The following is a 17,251-nucleotide window of genomic DNA, read 5'->3' as shown; positions in this document are numbered from 1 at the left end:
CCTTCCTGCCGCCTCTTCCGAGGAGCCCTCCTGGAGCCCCCAGGTGGACCTGCTCGGAGCGCTCCGCCGTGGGCTGCAGCTGTGTGTCCCCATCTCGTGCCTGTGGGCTTCTCAAGGGCGGGGCCCGCTGAGTCACCTCTTCTGGATTAGGGAGCGCAGGGGTGGCCGAGGACTGGGCCGCTGGGTGCCGGCTGAGCGGACAGTCCAGTGACTGGGTGCACGGCGGGTGGATGAAGTGGATAAATGGCCAGGTGAGAGGTGGATAGCTGAGTGGAGTGTGGACGGATGACGGCGCAGGTGGTTGAACAAACACGTAGGTGGACGGCGGGTAGACAAAGCCACACGGGTGACGGATGATGGATGGCAAATTGAATGATTTCGTGACTGGGTACTGGGGGTTATTAATGCACAATGAACAAACATAAGTAAATAAAAACACAACCCTGAAAGTGAAGTGATTGAGTGATTAAAAATAGATGGGGCCTGTGCCGCGGCTCACTAGGCTAATCCTCCGCCTGCGGCGCCGACACACTGGGTTCTAGTCCCGGTCGGGGTGCCGGATTCTGTCCCAGTTGCCCCTCTTCCAGGCCAGCTCTCTGCTGTGGCCCGGGAGTGCAGTGGAGGATGGCCCAGGTGCTTGGGCCCTGCACCCCATGGGAGACCAGGAGAAGCAACTGGCTCCTGCCTTCGGATCAGCGTGGTGTGCCGGCCGCAGCGGTCTTTGGAGGGTGAACCAACGGCAAAGGAAGACCTTCCTCTCTGTCTCTCTCACTATCCACTCTGCCTGTCAAAAATAAAAAAATAAAAAAAAAAGACAGAAGACTAGGCACATAAAGGCACTGATGCATAGTTAGATTAGTGATTCCACAGGTGCACCGATGGGCAGACGTCTGGGTGGGTGGGTTGCTGAGTGGGCTGAGTGCTGGGTGGGTGGGGGGTGTGTGGGAGGGTGGGGGATGGATGGCTGGGTGGGGGGTGGGTGGCTGTGTCGGTGGATGGATGGGTAGGGGCAGGCAGGCGAGTGCGGTGTCAAGGTCTGACCTGAGCTCAGATCGGCAGAGACCCTGGTGCCCCCCGCTGTGGCGGTTGAGGTTTCTGGAGTGGGAATTGGGAGCGCTGCGGACCCTGCTCCACGAGGCTTCAAGGGGGCAGAGATGCTACCGCGATTTTGTGGGGGTGGAGCTGCCTACAGATGCCGGATGCGGAGACCCAGGGCAGGGCAGGGGCGTCGTCTTCGTCCTCCAACCGTGGCCTTGGGGAGGAGCCCAGGCCCAGCGGGGTGCAGGCGTCTCCCGGAGAGGTGCTCCTGGAGGCCTGGGAGCCGATTCCTGGGAGCAGCGAGGCTGCGGGACAGACGCATTCCAGGTCTCAGCTCCCGCACCTGCTGGCCGGTGGTGGGAAAATCGCCCCACCCCTCTGCACCTCCTGTTCAGGTATCACATGGGCCAGGCCTAATCCCTGCTGGGTTGGAAGTGTGCAAGGTGCAAGGCCCCTGGCGCAGAGTGCAGTAGGCGCTCCATAAGTGCTCTGCTTTGTCTCGCTGTCGGGAGCGCCCGCTGGGCAGAGCGGTGCCTGAAGACTCCAGGGGCCTCTGGGAGTGGCAGGACCCAGAAGCTGCCGGGGGAGCTGACCACTGGGGTGGGGAGGGCCAGTGCAGGGAACCCTGGGGGAGAAGGGGTGACCAACCTGGCACATGGGGCCCCGGGTGGGCGGGGGACATAGGAGCGAGAGGCCCGGCCCCTGGCTTGTGTCCCTGGGTAGATGGTGGGCTTTCCGTGGGAGGGGAAACTGAGGCAGAGCGCTGCTTTGGAAGGAAGCTGCTGAGCTCTCTCAGGGTGCGTGGATAAGGAGGGTGCCTGGGAGCCTTCCCGGCGGAGGCATCTGTGAAGCCGTCGGAGACCGAGACAGCCGAGGGGGCCCGGGCCTCTCAGGGAGCAAGTGAAATATTCTCTCAACAGCTTGGCAGGGCAGCTGCCTGTTCACGGCCCCAGCACAAGGCCTGGCTGTTTGTTGAATAAACCAGGCAGGACCCCCGCAGACAAGCCGGGCGGCGGGCGGTGGTGGCTGCTCGAGCAGGGAGGCCCGAGTTCCAGCCCAGCTCCTCTCGGTGGTCCTTACAGGGCCCTGGCTCGGCCCCCTCTGTGCACTGAGCCTCAGCTTCCTCACCTGGAAACTGGGCACAGGTAAAGATTCGGGGCGGTGCTTGTGGACGCCGTAGCTTTGCGCTGGGCCCGGGAAGCATCGCTGACTTCCTGGTGTGGCAGAGGAGGGAGCTGGGATCCGCCCGACAGCCACAGCCACAGCTGCGTCCCATGTGGGAAAGGAGCCCTCGGCCCCGCCCCGCCAGCTGCAGCCGGTGGGCGGGGAGGCGCATCCCGTGGGGTGGAGGAGGGAGAGCAGATGACAGGATCCTGACTCAGGGGTCAGCCTGCGAGGCCCGATCCGCGGCTGCTCGGCGCTGGCGCTCTGGGGGCCGCACCTGGCGGATGCTGGGCTCGGTTCAGCACACAGGAGCAGCGCCTCAGAACCTTGGGACGCTCTGACGGTACCGGGCCCCGTTCCCAGGGGCCCAGCTGCTCTCGGGGTGCGCGCCCCACTCCCCACCACGCCCTCCTGTCTCTCTGAGCCCGAGGCGCAGCCTCCAAGCCGCCCCTGGGGCCTGGTGGGAATGCACGTTCCAGCCCCCCCAGCCTCTCTTTCCTCCTCACCACCAGGCCTTCGTTCCTGTCCTGTCCCCTAGCACCCGGGGGTCCCGGCCGCCCCCTCTCTCCGCCCCGCAAGGACCAGCACCGCACTCTGGGGGCGGCGAGGGCTGAGACGTGGCCAGGGCCGCGGGACCCGTGGGAGGCAGAGCCACATCTGCTGGAGACGTGTCAGCTGGGCCGGGTCACACCGGCGGCTCATTCCCGAGGCATGTGGCTGCCGTGTTGTGGCCCGGCGGGTGGGGGCGGGGCCGGGGCTGGCCGCCGGCAGAGGCCTTGGCTGAGCAGGACAGCAGCTGCTTCAGCAGCGAGCGCCTGACCGCCGGAGCGCCCGTGTGACCTTGGGCAAGTCACCGCGTGCCTCTGAGCCCCTGGCTTCAGGAAAGACCCTGTGGTCAGCCGCCGGGGAGGGCCCTGCATCCCCCGAGGGGCGGCCTGGAATGGATCCTGGAGGCGCAAATGGCAGACATGGTGGCCGGGAGTCCCTTCTCTGTGGTTCCTGGAGGGAGGGTCACCCACAAGCCCTGCCCCTCCCCCACCCCCGCAAAGTCCTCCCAAATTATTTGGAGGGAGAAAAGAATCCATCCACGGAGCAAATATTTACCGAGCACTTCCTGTGGGTCAGGCGCTGGGGACACAGCAGGACACAAGACAGCCGAAGGTCTGTGTCCACGTGGAGTCCACGCTCCTGTGGAGGCAGCGGGCAGTAAAGCAGACAGATAAGCCGTCTGGCACGTTTGAAAGGATCCACTGTGCACGGCCACAGAGTGGAAGGAGCTGCTGTTTAAGTGGGCACAGGTCGCGGGGCAGGTGCGCCTGAGCAGTGATCAGCGGGGGTGAGGGAGGGAGCCATGGCCGGGGCGGGGGCGGGGAAGAGTCTGGGAGGTGACAGGCACCGCAAGTGCAAAGGTCCCGAGGCAGGGTGTGGTGTCCTGGTTTACTTGGGGTGCATCAAGGTAGGCGCAGGCCAGTGGGGCTGCCGTGGCGTGAGTGAGGGCAGAGGGGCGGGGCAAGTCACACGGGGTCTTGGCAGCTGGCAGGGCTTCGGCCTCCTCTGTGGCTGAGGCAGGAGCCGTGGCGTGCTCTGAACAGGGAGGGTACGGTCTGACTCGGGGTTTATGGGCCCCCTCTGGCCGGGGTGGAGGCCAGGATGGGGGCGGGGAGAGCGGGAGTGGCCTCTGCTGGGTGGGCCTTGGGTTAGGGATTGGGGCTGCTCTCTTGCTCCGGAGCCTCCATGGCTCTCTATCGCCCCCATACACGGCATTCAAGGCCTCCACCCCCTGGCCCGGCCCCCCGCTCTCCCCCCAGCCTCACTAGGCAGCCGTCCTCTGTTACTCCCTGTGCACCTGCTCGGCCAGGAAGGCCCCTGCTGGCCTCCGTGTCCATCCGGCTTGATGAATGCTCAGTTGCACCCAAGCAGGAGGCTAGAACAGTGAGGGGCACAGGCAGCTGGGCCCAGGACTGTGGGCGGCTTTGGGGGGTGAGGACACGGCCCGGCCCAGGCACAGCCGCTGGGAGAGCTCCCGCAGCCCAGGTGTGGCCCTGGGCCCGGCCATGTCTGTACTGCAAACCGAGGAGGACAATGGACGTCCTCACGGTGGTTCTGTGCCCTCGGGCTGTAACACTGCGGGCTGCAGCCTCCTGGGCAGACGCCCAGGCCACACCATGGCCCAGCTGCATTGGGCAGGCCAGCCGGGGGCCACCCCAAGCTGCTACCAGGGACGGTGGGGGTAGGGGGGGGAGGCTCGGCAGCCCGGCCACCTCCCATGATGGCTGGGCAGGGACAGAGGCCTGGGTTCAAACCCTAACTGATGGGGCTGGTGCCATGGCACAGCAGGTTAACGCCCTGGCCTGCAGCACCGGCATCCCATATGGATGCTGGTTTGTGTCCTGGCTGTTTCTCCTCCTATCCAGCTCTCTGCTGTGGGCTGGGAAAGCAGTAGAAGATGGCCCAAGTGCTTGGGCCCCTGCACCCGCGTGGGAGACCCAGAAGAAGCTCCTGGCTTCGGATCAGCACAGCTCTGGCCATTGCAACCATTTGGGGAGTGAACTAGCAGATGGAAGACCTCTCTCTCTCTCTCTGCCTCTCTGTAACTCTGTCTTTCAAATAAATAAATAAAATCTGAAAAAAAAAAAAAACTAGGTGGCACAGACCACCTGCGTCATCAGGGGCGTCACCCCCGCCCCTGTGACCCAGGGAGGAGACCCACCCTCCTGGGTCTCCATGGAGGCCATGGGCTCACGCAGGCATGCAGCACCCGGGGCAGGCGACCTGTGCCTCGGTCTCATCTGTGAGGTGGGCATGGACCCCCACCCTGCGGGAGCTGCTGTGAGCCCAGTGGCTGTAGCCGGGCCTTGGACAGAGCGTGCGCCCCAAGCGGTTCGGATGCGGACATGACTTGAGGTCGCCGAGGGCTCTGCGGGACCCTCTCAGTCCCTGTGGTCAGACACCAGCCTGCTCGGTCTCACCCCATTTCACACACTCCCGAGGTGAGGAGGGACGTTCCAGGCCCGGGGACATTGGCCACGGCCCAGGCGGGCCAGCAGAGGCCTGTCGTGGGGACCGTGGGGACAGGCGCTCGGGTCGCCCTCTGCTTCCTGCCTGCCTGGCCCAGATCCCTCCCCATGCTCCTTTAAGAAGCGCCTGCTGTATACAGCGGGATGCTGGGCACCTGGCTGCCGGAGGCTGTGGGGGGCAGTGCTGGGGTGCTGCCCGGGAGAGGAGGAAGTGGGGGCAGGGCAGGCCGGGCTGACGCAGCTGTGATGTCAGACAGGCCACAGGCGGGGCGCCCAGGGCTCCTGCCGCCCCCTTCACCCCTTCCCGGCTCCTCTCCAGACCGCCGGCCCCGGGCCTGGCTGCGCCGCGAGATTCCCAGATTTCACAACTGGGCTGGCGCTGAATCACGTACAGTGAGTCTGGGGAGGGACTCCCGGCTGCCCAGCGTCCCCGGGGCCTGCAGCTGCCACGCCCACCCCACTCCCCGGGGCCCCTCCCTCCCTCCCTGCCGGCTGCCTGCTGCCCACGGGGCGCGAATGGCGGACAGACAACCTCTCTGAGCTGTGCCCCAGTCAAGAGGGGGGTGTGGCTGCGGTGGGGGGGGGGTGCTGGGGACAGCGCAGGGGCTTGTGGGAGCTCCTAACCGTACCCCTGTCTGGCAAGCGGGACTCATCAGAGTGCCCACTGCCAGCTCAGGAAGTGCCCGGCCAGTGCGGCTGAGGCCTGAGTCCGGGGAGGTGGCCCGGGCCTGGGCCACCCCTGTTCCTGGGATCCGACTTCTCCTTCTCTGCATCTCCGCCACATCGGCGAGCCCTGTGCACACTGCTGGGTGTTGCTGCAAATGAAGCAAGCACCGGGCCTGCTCCCGGGGACCCACTGTCCCGGTGTGGGGGGGCGCACCCTCCCAGCGGCCGAGTGAAGCCAGGGCTGGGCCCAGAGGAGACTCAGTGAGGCCCGCGCAGCTGCAGCGAGGGGCAGGGCATGGGGTCCACCTCGGAGCCTCTGGGCAGCACTTGGACCCCCGGGCCCCGCCCACAAGCAGGGCCCTGGCACCTGCAGGGCAGCCTCTTCCTGGGGGGTGGGGCAGGCCCTGGAGCTGCCCACTCGCAGGTTCCCCAGAGGGCCAGGCCCCCTGCAGCGGCTGCATCTGGCTCTCCCGCTCCTCCCCCCAAGGCGGGGGCTGCCCCCATGGCTCTGGGTCAGGTTGAGTGGGGGAGCCCCGGAGCTGAGGGGTGGGGGGGAGGCTGCTTGGTTGGGGGTAGGAGGAGGAGGGGTCTCCGGCCTAAGTCTGCAAGAGGAGGAGCATCTGGCGGTGGGCCACTCTGGACCAAGCTTGGACAGAAGTGTGCGTGCGTGCAGGTGCGTGTCTCTGCGTGCACATGCATGTATTCTGTGTGTGCATGGGTGTCTGCACATACGTGTGTCTGTGTGTGCACACATGTATCTCCCTGTGTTGCACATGTCTGCACATGTGTGCACCTGTGTCCACGTGTCTGTATGCATGGAGGGCGGCTGCACTGGGGACTGGGTGAGGCTCGGGACCCAGGAGACGCAGAGAGGGAAGGAGGGAGGGGTGAGCCCCAACATGGCCAAGGGGGTTTCAAAAATCACTTAGCTCTCTCTGGAAAAGTCCTACAGCTTTTCCCTTCAGCACCTGGAGATGGCGTGGGCGGCCGGGGACCACGTGCTCAGAAGGCTCCGTGTCTGTGCACGCGCATGAGAAACAAGCGCAGGGCCCCATGGGAGCAGCCAGGCCCCGCCCCGCGGTCTGGAGGAAGACACAGGGGAGCTGCCCGGCTCTCCCTGCGGGAACTGGCCCGTGCGGCTTCCGGCCCCCCAGCACCCCACGCCTGCTTGGTGTCGAAGCCGGATGTTGACGGCGGCTGCAACCCCGGCCCATCTGGAAAGGAGCTGGCCCGGGGTTGAACCTGGACCGGGGTGGCTCGGGCTGGGACCCCGCGTATCCTCCCCCGGGCCGGGCTAATTACCGCCGGTTAAAAGCACCCACTTCCCGCACTTTCATCAGGGCTCCCTGCGCTGCCAGACGGTAATTAACTCTCTGAAGTCGGGCCGGAGGCAGACGTGTTATTACCCATGCTTTTTACAGGTGGGTAAACTGAGGCAGAGCCCACTGCGGCCTGAGAGCCTGTTGCTGCCCCGTGACTCAGCAGCTCGGTCTCTGCTCCTTCCCACAGGAGGCAGCGGCTGGCTCAGGTGCCCCTCCCCCGGGTGCCGAGCTGCAGGCTGGATCCCGAGGGCCCTGGGGACTGTGCCCCCTACCCTGTCGCCTCTCAGAAGCAGCGGCGCGTGGGTGTGGAGCAGATGGAGGGGGCTGCAATCTGGCTCTGCCGTGTGACCCTGGGCAGGTCCCTGCCCGCCGCTGGCCTTCGGCTTCCTCCTCGGAAATGTGCGGATGATCACGGGTTTGTCCAGGGCGAAGGGCACGAAGCTGTCTCTGCGGCATCTTCTCTCCCCTGGCTCCAGTGTTGCTGCTCTCCTCACTACTCCTCCCAGCCCTCTTACTACCACAGGGCCTTTGCACACGCAGTGCAGATGTCTCTCGGGAGTTGTCCTTCCTTCCGCTCTCCCCACAGCTGGCTCCTTCTCCTCTTTCCTGGCTCAACCACCCCTGGTCCTCTTAGGGCACTTCGGGAGGCGTCTCTCTCTGTGTCTCGCTTGCGTATCATCCAGCTTCCCGAGGGCAGGCGATTTCGCCCGCTTCGTTCACGCTGTGCTCCTGGAGCTCAGCACAGCGTGAGCACACAGTAGGTACTTCAGAAACGGCCTCAAGGTCAGCAGCTGACTCGCTGCGTCACCCTAGGAGCTTCAGCTCCGGGGTCCCCATGCCCCTTGTGCCAAGCGTGGCCTGGACTGGAGCTTCCCTAAGGAGGCAGGGAGCACTGGAAGCCCCGGGTCTCGGGCTCATTGTCTCCCCAGACAATGGCGTGGAGAGCAGGAGGCGGGAGGGGCCTGGGCAGATCTCTGCAGCTGGCCGCCCCCTCCCTTGGCGCATCTGTCAGCACCCTTGGGGGAAGGAATTTGGAAAGGGGGGGGAAGAAAAGGCGGCGGGTGCACGGGGCCGGCTCCCGCACCTGTGTAAACACCACGTCGTCTCAGAGCGCGTCGAGGGTGCTCACCTTGGGTGCCCAGTTCTGGGGCTTGTTTTCCTTGGCAAAGCCCCCACGGGAGTGGAATTTCGGCCCAGGGAGCCGGGTCGCCACCCTGGTGGTGCGCTCCCCAGGCCGGGGCAGGAAGGGTGCGGCGGACAGCGCGCTGCCGGCCCCGCCAGCACCCAGACCATGCTGGGATTTGGGGAGCAGCCTCCAGCTCTGGAGCCCGTCCCGGAATTCTGGAATGTTGGAATTCAAACAGCCTCCTGCCCATTTTCCGGAGGTGGACCGTGAGTCTCGGAGTTGGCCTGAGGGCAGACGGCATGCCGGGATACGCTGCAAGTCTCCAGAGGTGGCGGGTTCAGGAACAGGTCACACCAGCACACCGACTTCCTGCTCAGGAGCCCCCAGGCCCCTCAGCGTAGTCCTGCCCCAGCCCCGTCTTCAAGGGGGGCCCGTGAGCAGGTGCCACCCGGGACTGCCATGTCAGGGGGGCCTTGGGGCCAAGCCTGCAGCTCCCAGCCAGCGACGCTGTGAAGCGGATGCAAGTTTTCCACGGGAGGAAGCGCGAGCGAGTGCCCGCCTGGAGCCAGGGGACACGGCCGGAGACACGGCAGGGGACATGGCCAGGGGACACGGCCAGGGGACATGGCCAGGGGACACGGCAGGAGACATGGCAGGAGACATGGCAGGGGACACGGCCAGAGGACATGGCAGGAGACATGGCAGGGGACATGGCTGGGGACACAGCAGGGGACACAGCCCGGGAGAGGCTGCTGGCCTGAGACCCATGCGGGGTGCACAGGCCCAGCCGCCCGGGGCTCCCCAGGTGCATGAGCCGCTGTTCTGTGGGGCAGCCAGGGCTGGTTTTCCGTCACTCGCTCACCGAGGTTCCAGCAGTTGCCCAGGGGAAGGGGCAGGGAGCAGGTCCCAGGCACAGCAGCCCGCACGCCCAGGGACCCCAAAGCCACGAAGCGGGAGCCCCCCGCTCCGCGCCATGAGTGCAAGGATTTGTGGGGTGGTGAAGGCGCAGCCGAGGCGACCACTTCCACCGGCGCCGGGCGGGGGTACCAGTGAGTGAGGCCCCCTGTGTGCCCGGCTTGTGCCGGGGGACAAGGGACACAGCTGGCAATGGCCGGTCTGCTGCTCCCCAGCCATCCCCGGCCCCTGCGGGCTCCTGTGCCCCGTGCCCTCGGCATGGCTCAGCCCTGCTCAGCGCTGGCTCCCACGCTCCAGCGCCCTCATAGTGGGGTGACGCCGCACACCATTGGGGCCGCTTGAAATCACTGCCGGGAGCCACTTGGTGTCACCCAGGGGGCGTGTCCTCCAATGCGGAGATGGGGTCGCCGCTGGCCCCAGGGCAGCCCCACAGCACGGAGCCCTGACACCCACAGGACGGGGGTGTCAGAACTTGCTGAGTGGGTCGCAGCGGCCCCCCCTCTGGGGACAGTAACCGCACTAAGGGCTCCCACCCGGACTTGCTGCGTGCTCTCCTCCCAGCTTTGTTATTTATTTATTTACTTTTTTTTTTTTTTGACACACAGAGTGGACAGTGAGAGAGAGAAAGGTCTTCCTTTTCCATTGGTTTGCCACCCCCAATGGCCGCTGCGGCCAGTGCGCTGTGGGTGGCGCACCGCGCTGATCCGAAGGCAGGAGCCAGGTGCTTCTCCTGGTCTCCCATGGGGTGCAGGGCCCAAGCACTTGGGCCATCCTCCACTGCACTCCCGGGCCATAGCAGAGAGCTGGCCTGGAAGAGGGGCAACCGGGACAGAATCCGGCGCCCCAACCAGGACTAGAACCCGGTGTGCCGGCGTCGCAAGGCGGAGGATTAGCCTAGTGAGCTGCGGCACCGGCCTTATTTACTTTTTAAAAATATTTATTTATTTGAAAGGCAGAGTTAGAGAGAGGAGACACACACACACACACACAGACGTCTTCTATCCACTGGTTCACTCCCCAAATGGCCACAACAGCCGGAGCTGTGCTGATGCAATGCCAGGAGCTTCTTCCAGGTCTCCCACGTGGGTGCAGGGGCCCAAGGACTTGGGCCACCTTCTACTGCTTTCCCAGGCCACAGCAGAGAGCTGGATCAGAAGCGGAGCAGCTGGGATTCGAACCGGTGCCCATATGGGATGCTGGCACTGCAGGTGGAGATTTGGCCCACTACGCCACTGTGCCCGCCCAAGTCCAGCAGTTTCTTAAACATATGCTTAGCTGTGCGACCCGGCCATTTCACCCCTAGAAACTGTCCCAAGAGAAAAGGAAACTTTACATTGGCACAAAAATCCACCTGACATGTGTCTGGAGATTTTATTCCCAATCCCTCAAAACTGGAGACAACTCCAGCGAGCAGACCCCCACGCTGAGGTGGGGCCACACCGTGGAATACTACACAGCAGTGAAGGAGAGCCGGCACTCACACTCAGGTGCCAGACCCTCTCACCAAAGGCAAATGTATAGGAAAGGAGAGCAGAGGATTGAAATGCAACAATGTGTATCCCGATCTGCAACAATGTGTGTCACGATCTGCAACCTTAGCATAAAGATCCTGGTGCCCCAGGGGGCGCTGGTGGACCGGAGGGGGCGGTGGTGTCCTTACCCCCCTAAGGGGTGAGCTCCTGCACCAGTGCTAGGTGGGGGTGGGAAGCAGCAGCCCTGCGCGACTCCAGGACTGGCACTCGGGGTCAACCTCTGCTCACAGGGGGCGACCTCAAGGCCCATGAGAGGGCGGAGAAAGCCGGGCCGGCAGCCTGAGGAGCAAGGCCGGCGGCTCCAGGCCTTAGAATGTCCCACAAAAGTGCGGGCGATCAAACAGGCTGGGGTTGGCATCGCAAGGGGCCGAGTCCAGAGCGCAGGTGTCGTCTGTCCTGCCTACGCTAGGGCATGGGCAGGGAGACGTGAGTCAGTGCGGGGCTCTCCGGATTGCCTGCGGCTGGGGCTGGCGTTCCCACAAGCTCCCCAGCTGGGGCCCCCGCCCCTGTGCTGCACCTGCCACGCCCCCTTCCGCCCGCTGCCTTCGGCCAGGACACGCACCCCCTCTGCGGCTTTCTGCACTCTTCTCTTAATTCCCCTGCTGGGCCCAGAGAGAAAGTCGCCTCCTGTTGGTGCTGGTGGGGTGACCATACCTCCCGGGCTTGCTGGCCTTCCTCTGGGGGTGCGGCAGCCTCCAGCCCAGGGCCCTCAGCAGGCGATAGAACCCACCAGGACTCCGTAAAGCGTTCCTTTGTGGTTGCTGGTTTTGGGTTTTTGTTTTTAAAGATTTATTTTATTTATTTAAAAGGCAGAGAGAGAGAGAGAGAGAGAGAGAGAGAGAGAGGTCTTCCATCTGCTGGTTCACTCTCCAAATGGCCGCAAAAGCCAGAGTTGCACCGATCCAAAGCCAGGAGCCAGGAGCTTCTTCTGGGTCTCCCACATGGGTGCAGGGGCCCAAGGACTTGGGCCATCTTCTACTGTTTTCCCAGGCCATAGCAGAGAGCTGGATCAGAAATAGAGCAGCTGGGACTCGAACCACCACTCCTATGGGATGCAGGCTGCGGCTTTACCCGCTATGCCACCCTGCGCTCCACCCTCCCAGGCCTGGGCCAGCAGGAAGCAGCCAGCGCCACAAGGCTCAGCGCTTCGTCTTGGGGCCGCGTGCAAAATGGTCGTGGCCGGCGCCACATGCGGACACTGCTGGTTCCCGGGGAGTGAGCGGCCGGGCCCAGGCCTGCCGGGGTGGGGGTCGGGGCCGAGAGTGTTTTGCAAGGAGTTCGAGGCGGTGATTGCCCAACAGCGGCCGGGCCGGGACTGCTGATTTTAAATGGTCCCTGGGATGCCGTACGGATTTCACCCTAGTAAATTATTTTTTAAAAAACCGACTGAGCAGACAAACAAATCAATTTACTGAAGGCAAAGCGTGAATGGGTTTCCAGATGACTTTTAAGTGAGATTTGGGCAAGAGTGAGAGAACCAGCGTTGCCTCGGGCCCCAGCCTCTGCCTTGCCCAGGCCCGGAGTGCCCGGTGCACCCTGGGAATCCAGCCCACACCGCACCTCAGCGGGACCCCTCCCCCCATCACTAGGTGACCTCCAGACCCAGCTGTGACCCTCAGTCCTTCCATGGCTGGCAGGAGGGGTCTCCGCGCTCGACCTCCCTCCCAGGGCCTCAGTCTTCTCATCTGAACATGGGGTTTGGCGATGCCCGAGGTCGCATCTCATGTGGGTCGGGCCTGGCGGCGAGCCCGCTTTCCTTTGCGGCCCTCACCAAGGCCGGGTTCACTGACAGCCAGAGGACCTGCCCTCTGCTCGCCACCACCCCAGCGCGTGGTCCCTGCATGCTCATCGGGAGTCCTCGCTCCTGCCCCGCACCGCCCTCTGCACGCCTCCCGCCACCCACAGCCGTGAGGGCCTATGGGAGGGCTTCTGCTTGGTTTCCCTGTAGCTCCTGCCTCACTCAGAGGCAGAGCCGAGTGCTCTCGGGGCCCACAAAGCCCTGGACAGGCAGCTGCCCCGTCTTCTTCTCTCTCGCGCTGTGCCCCTGCCACCTGCACCCTGTCTCCTTGCTGCCACTGTAGCATCCCAGGCCCCGCCACAGGGCCTTTGCACCTGCAGCACCACCTGCCCCTCACTCCCTCTCCTCTCTCAGGCTGCTGGTCAGCATCACGCGTCCAGGGACTCAGGACTCCCCTCCTCGCCTTGGCCCAGCCCCGTGGCTCAGGTGGATCCAGGCTCCCGGGCCTGCCTCTGGCACTGGGGCGGGGGCAGCCGCGGGGGCAGCCTGGGTTGCACCTGGCGCAGAGGCCTCGCCTGCCCACACGGCTGCCAGGGCACAGGTGGGACGGCCCCACGGCCTCCTCTGCTTACCTGACCGGGGCTGACTCAGATCCTCACCCGCCCCGCCCCCTGCTGGGAATTGGACTCACTGGGCCAAACACTGAGTCAGCGCTCCCCACCCAGCCTCTGTCACCAGCCTGGCCCCAGGGCGGCCCTGCCCGAGCTGGGCCTCCCCTTCCGCCTCTGGGGGCCTCTCTGGTCCTTAGGGCCCGGCGTGAGGACCACAGTGGGGGGAGGCGCCTGTGGCTGCGGCTGGAGAGCGAGGTGTTCACATTGGCAATGTCAGCAGCCGCGAGGCCGTAGCAGCGGTGGCGGCTGGGCGGCCTCCTGGGCGCTACCTCCGGTCCTAGCAGGGGCTCTGAAGCCGGCCTGAGGCCCCCAGCTGGCCAGTGGTGGGGGGGATTGGAGTGCAGGCATCAGCCGCCGTTCTCCCCCAGATCTAACTGAGCAGCGGTCCTCAGGGCCTGAATTAGGGGAGCTGGCGAGGGCGGAGTGAGCCGGGTCCCAGCGCCCTGCACTAGGCTTGAGGTGCCCCAGGCAGGACACAGCCCCTCTCTGGGAGAAGCGCAGGTGCATCCTTGCACCCCTCCACTGAGTGTCAGGGCGGCACTGCCTTTTGGACACAGTGGCCCGGGGGCTTCTGAGGCTTTGAGAGTTGCACGCTAGTTCCGGGCCACCGAGCTGGAACGTGGCGAGCCCGGGAGGGTGGACGCCACATCCCTGGTCCAGGCAGTGCGGCAGAGAAACGCGGGGCAGGACCAGGGGCAGAGGAGCTTCAGTTCAGCCATCCTCCATCCCCCCACCCAGCCACACCCCCCCATCACCCGTTCGCCCTTCCATCCGTCTGTCCATCACTCATCCGTCCATGCCTCCATCTGTCTACGCACTCATCCACACGTCCTCCACCCATCTGCACGTCCTGTCATCCGCACGACTCACAACGTCTACTCAGAACACGACTGCCATGCCCAGCCCTGAGCTCGCTGAGCCTTGAGCTGGCCGAAACGCTCCTAATTAGGTTTCTGGTTATTTGCTGTTCCAAGAAGACTAATTGTGAGGTTGGTAAACAGCCCTTTGATGGCTGAGGGTTACTTAAGAGGACAGTTAAATAAATAAGCACTGGGCAGAAGACAGTGCGAGCCGGATGCAGCAGGCCGAGCCATGGCCACCTGGGAGGGGCTGTGGGGCCGCGGGGACAGGAGCGGCGGCCGTGACAGCTCTCGGGGTCAGCCGCCTGCTGCGTGCCAGGCGCTGTGCCAGGCCATGGCCCTCTCGGCAACTCCAGGTTATGGGAAGCCTTAGAGCCCCCACTCGCAGCTGGGAGGACTGAGGTCTTGGAGGACTGAGTGCTCAAGGTCAAGGTCACACTTCCGGGAAGCTACCTCGCCTTGACCAAAGTCTGGACCTGTCTCTGTACAATAAGGATGTCAACCGCAAGCTGTCACTCAGCACTGCTGTGTGCCCAGCACTTAGGGGGGTCTTCCGGGGCGGGCGACCTGCAGTGCCAGCATCCCATATGGGCACAGTTCGAGTCCCAGCTGCTCCTCTTCTGCTCCAGCTCTCTGCTGTGGCCTGGGAAAGCAGTAGTAGATGTCCCGAGTCCTTGGGCCACAGCACCCACGTGGGAGACCCGGAAGAAGCTCCTGGCTTTTGGTCTGGTCCGGTGCCGGTCACTGGTCCTGTCTTTGCCACTTTTGCTTATTGGCTTCGGTGTCCATTTCCCTGCCAAAATGTTTGAATTGATTGCTTCTTTGTTTAAATAAACTTGGAAGCCGGGTTCTCCAGAAGAGGCCCAGCCCCTGCGCTGCGTGCGTGTGTGAGCGTCCTCGGGGGGATCTCGGGGGAACACGCGGAACCTCAGGAACTGCGGCCAAAATCAGCTGACGTTTTCACTCTGCGTTTCTCTAAGCCTCCTGGGGCGGCCCCCGGCTGTGCCTGCCCGTGACCCTGTGTTCTGCTCATTTAATTGGTGGAGTTGGTCCACGCAACTGTCCACGGAGGCTGGCTAACCTGGACCCCAAGATTCTGGGCTGCGGGCCGTGGCCGAACTCCCTTCCGGGACAATCTCAGTGTGCATGCGCAGGCCCTCACCTGGTTGGGCGAGGCCCACCAAGCACCTGCGTGCGGGTCGGAGAGTGGTGGATGCTGACTGCATCTGCACAGACCTTCCGGGCGAGCCCGAGAGCAAAGCCTGGCCGTGCAGCGGGCGCCAGGGCCTGGCCGAGCCGGCACCGACACGGCCTCGCGGCCTCGCGGCCTCGCACAGGGGCGCACGCTGCTCGCTAAAGGAGCTCTGCGCTGTCTGATCCACTGTTGATGGAGGCGCACACCCAGGCCACAGTCACACACACGGGCACACACAGCCACACACACAGCCACACACACAGCCACACACACAGGCACACACAGCCACACACACAGCCACACACACAGCCACACACACAGGCACACACAGTCACACACACAGCCACACACAGCCACACACACAGCCACACACAATCACATAGTCACACACACACAGGCACACACAGGCATACACACAGTCACACACAATCACATAGTCACACACACACAGGCACACACACAGCCACACACAATCACATAGTCACACACACAGGCACACACACAGGCACACACACAGCCACATACACAGCCACACACACAGCCACACACACAGCCACACACAGGCACACACACAGCCACACACAATCACATAGTCACACACACACAGGCACACACACAGTCACACAGTCACGCACAGCCACACACACAGCCACACACACAGCCACACACACAGCCACACACAGGCACACACACAGGCACACACACAGTCACACACACAGCCACATACACAGTCACACACAATCACATAGTCACACACACAGCCACACACACAGCCACACACAGGCACACACACAGCCACACACACAGCCACACACAGGCACACACACAGTCACACACAATCACATAGTCACACACACACAGGCACACACACAGTCACACAGTCACGCACAGTCACACACACAGCCACACACGGGCACACACACAGTCACACACAATCACATAGTCACACACACACAGGCACACACACAGGCACACACAGGCACACGCACACACCCCAGACACACACAGTCACACACACAGTGTCACCTGTACACACTCCCCGCAGGGTGTGATCTGGACTGAGCTGGTCGCACTCGGGGATCAGGCAGTGTGGACGGGAAGGGCATCTGAGCTCTAAGCCGGAACAGTTAGAGAGCAATAATGTGTTCATTGTGCAATTAAATTCATCTTTATAAAGATTTGTTTACTTGAAAGGCAGAGTGACAGAGAGAGCAAGAGCGAGAGTGAGAGCGAGAGAGAGCGAGCTTCCATCTGCCAGTTCACGCCCCAACACCCAGGGCTGGGCCGGGCCAAAGCCAGGAGCCAGGAGCTCCATCCGGGCCTCCCACGTGCGTGCAGGGGCCCAGATGGGGCCGTGAGCAGGGAGCTGGGTCAGAGGGAGAGCAGCCGGGACTCGAACCGGCGCTCTGCCACGGGGCGCCGGTGTTGCAAGTGCGCCTCCTGCTCTGGGCCACAACGCCGGCCCCTAAAATTCAGTTTTCAGTGGAAAAGCCTTGGAAAGTGCAGGGGCCGTGAGCCCCCACGTTCACTGAGCACCTGTGATGCGCTGGTCCTGGGGACGCAGTGGACATCACACTGTGGTCTCTGCCCCCACGGAGCTGACATCACCAGAGCTGACGGGCGGCGAAGGAGCAGCACAGGCGGGGTGGAACATTCCAGCAGGTGTTGAGCAGGACCGTGACGCTCCGCAAGGCACTGGCAGGGGCAGAGACGGCAGGGGCGTGGGCCGCGCTGGGCTGGGCATTCAGGGAGGGCCTCTCGGAGGTGGCGGCTGAGCTGAGCCCTGAAGAAGGGGCTGGCTTTGGAAAGGGGACATGCGGTGGCCACCTCGGCAGAAGCAAAGGTCCTGGGGCAGGAAACTCAATTGGGAGCAGCAGGGACGAGAGCCCGAGCAAGGCTTCCAGCTCAGAGAGCGGAAGGCCGCCTGCAGGCCCAGCCTGGACGTGGCGTAGCTGGGCAGGAGAGGGGCTCCGGGCTGGGGCTGAGCTGCCCGCCCGGCTGCAGCCT

General features: G+C 63.9%; 2 long non-coding RNA genes across 3 annotated transcripts in view; one reads left to right on the top strand and one right to left on the bottom strand.

The window, feature by feature from the left end:
- Positions 1-239: 239 nt before the first annotated feature.
- LOC138844274 (uncharacterized) lies at positions 240-3,445 on the bottom strand. The gene is made up of 3 exons (XR_011379835.1): positions 3,307-3,445; positions 1,042-1,343; positions 240-784 (listed from the first exon to the last, which is right to left on the bottom strand). It is a non-coding gene; the product is annotated as an uncharacterized lncRNA (long non-coding RNA).
- The window catches only part of LOC127487350 (uncharacterized), a 1,183,652-nt gene continuing 1,167,733 nt past the window's right edge, over positions 1,333-17,251 (top strand). The window contains exons 1-3 of one of the 2 annotated variants that reach the window (XR_007914130.2): positions 1,333-2,584; positions 3,328-3,512; positions 4,617-4,841. This is a non-coding gene — a long non-coding RNA (uncharacterized lncRNA). Of the gene's footprint in view, positions 2,585-3,327; positions 3,513-4,616; positions 4,842-17,251 lie in introns of those variants that run through there. The other variant, XR_011379831.1, reaches the window with a different exon arrangement.

This window comes from Oryctolagus cuniculus, chromosome 11 (assembly GCF_964237555.1).
Source record: "Oryctolagus cuniculus chromosome 11, mOryCun1.1, whole genome shotgun sequence".
Taxonomy (NCBI): domain Eukaryota; kingdom Metazoa; phylum Chordata; class Mammalia; order Lagomorpha; family Leporidae; genus Oryctolagus; species Oryctolagus cuniculus.
Note: the sequence above shows the minus strand (reverse complement) of the source record. Positions and strands in the feature narration are given on the sequence as shown.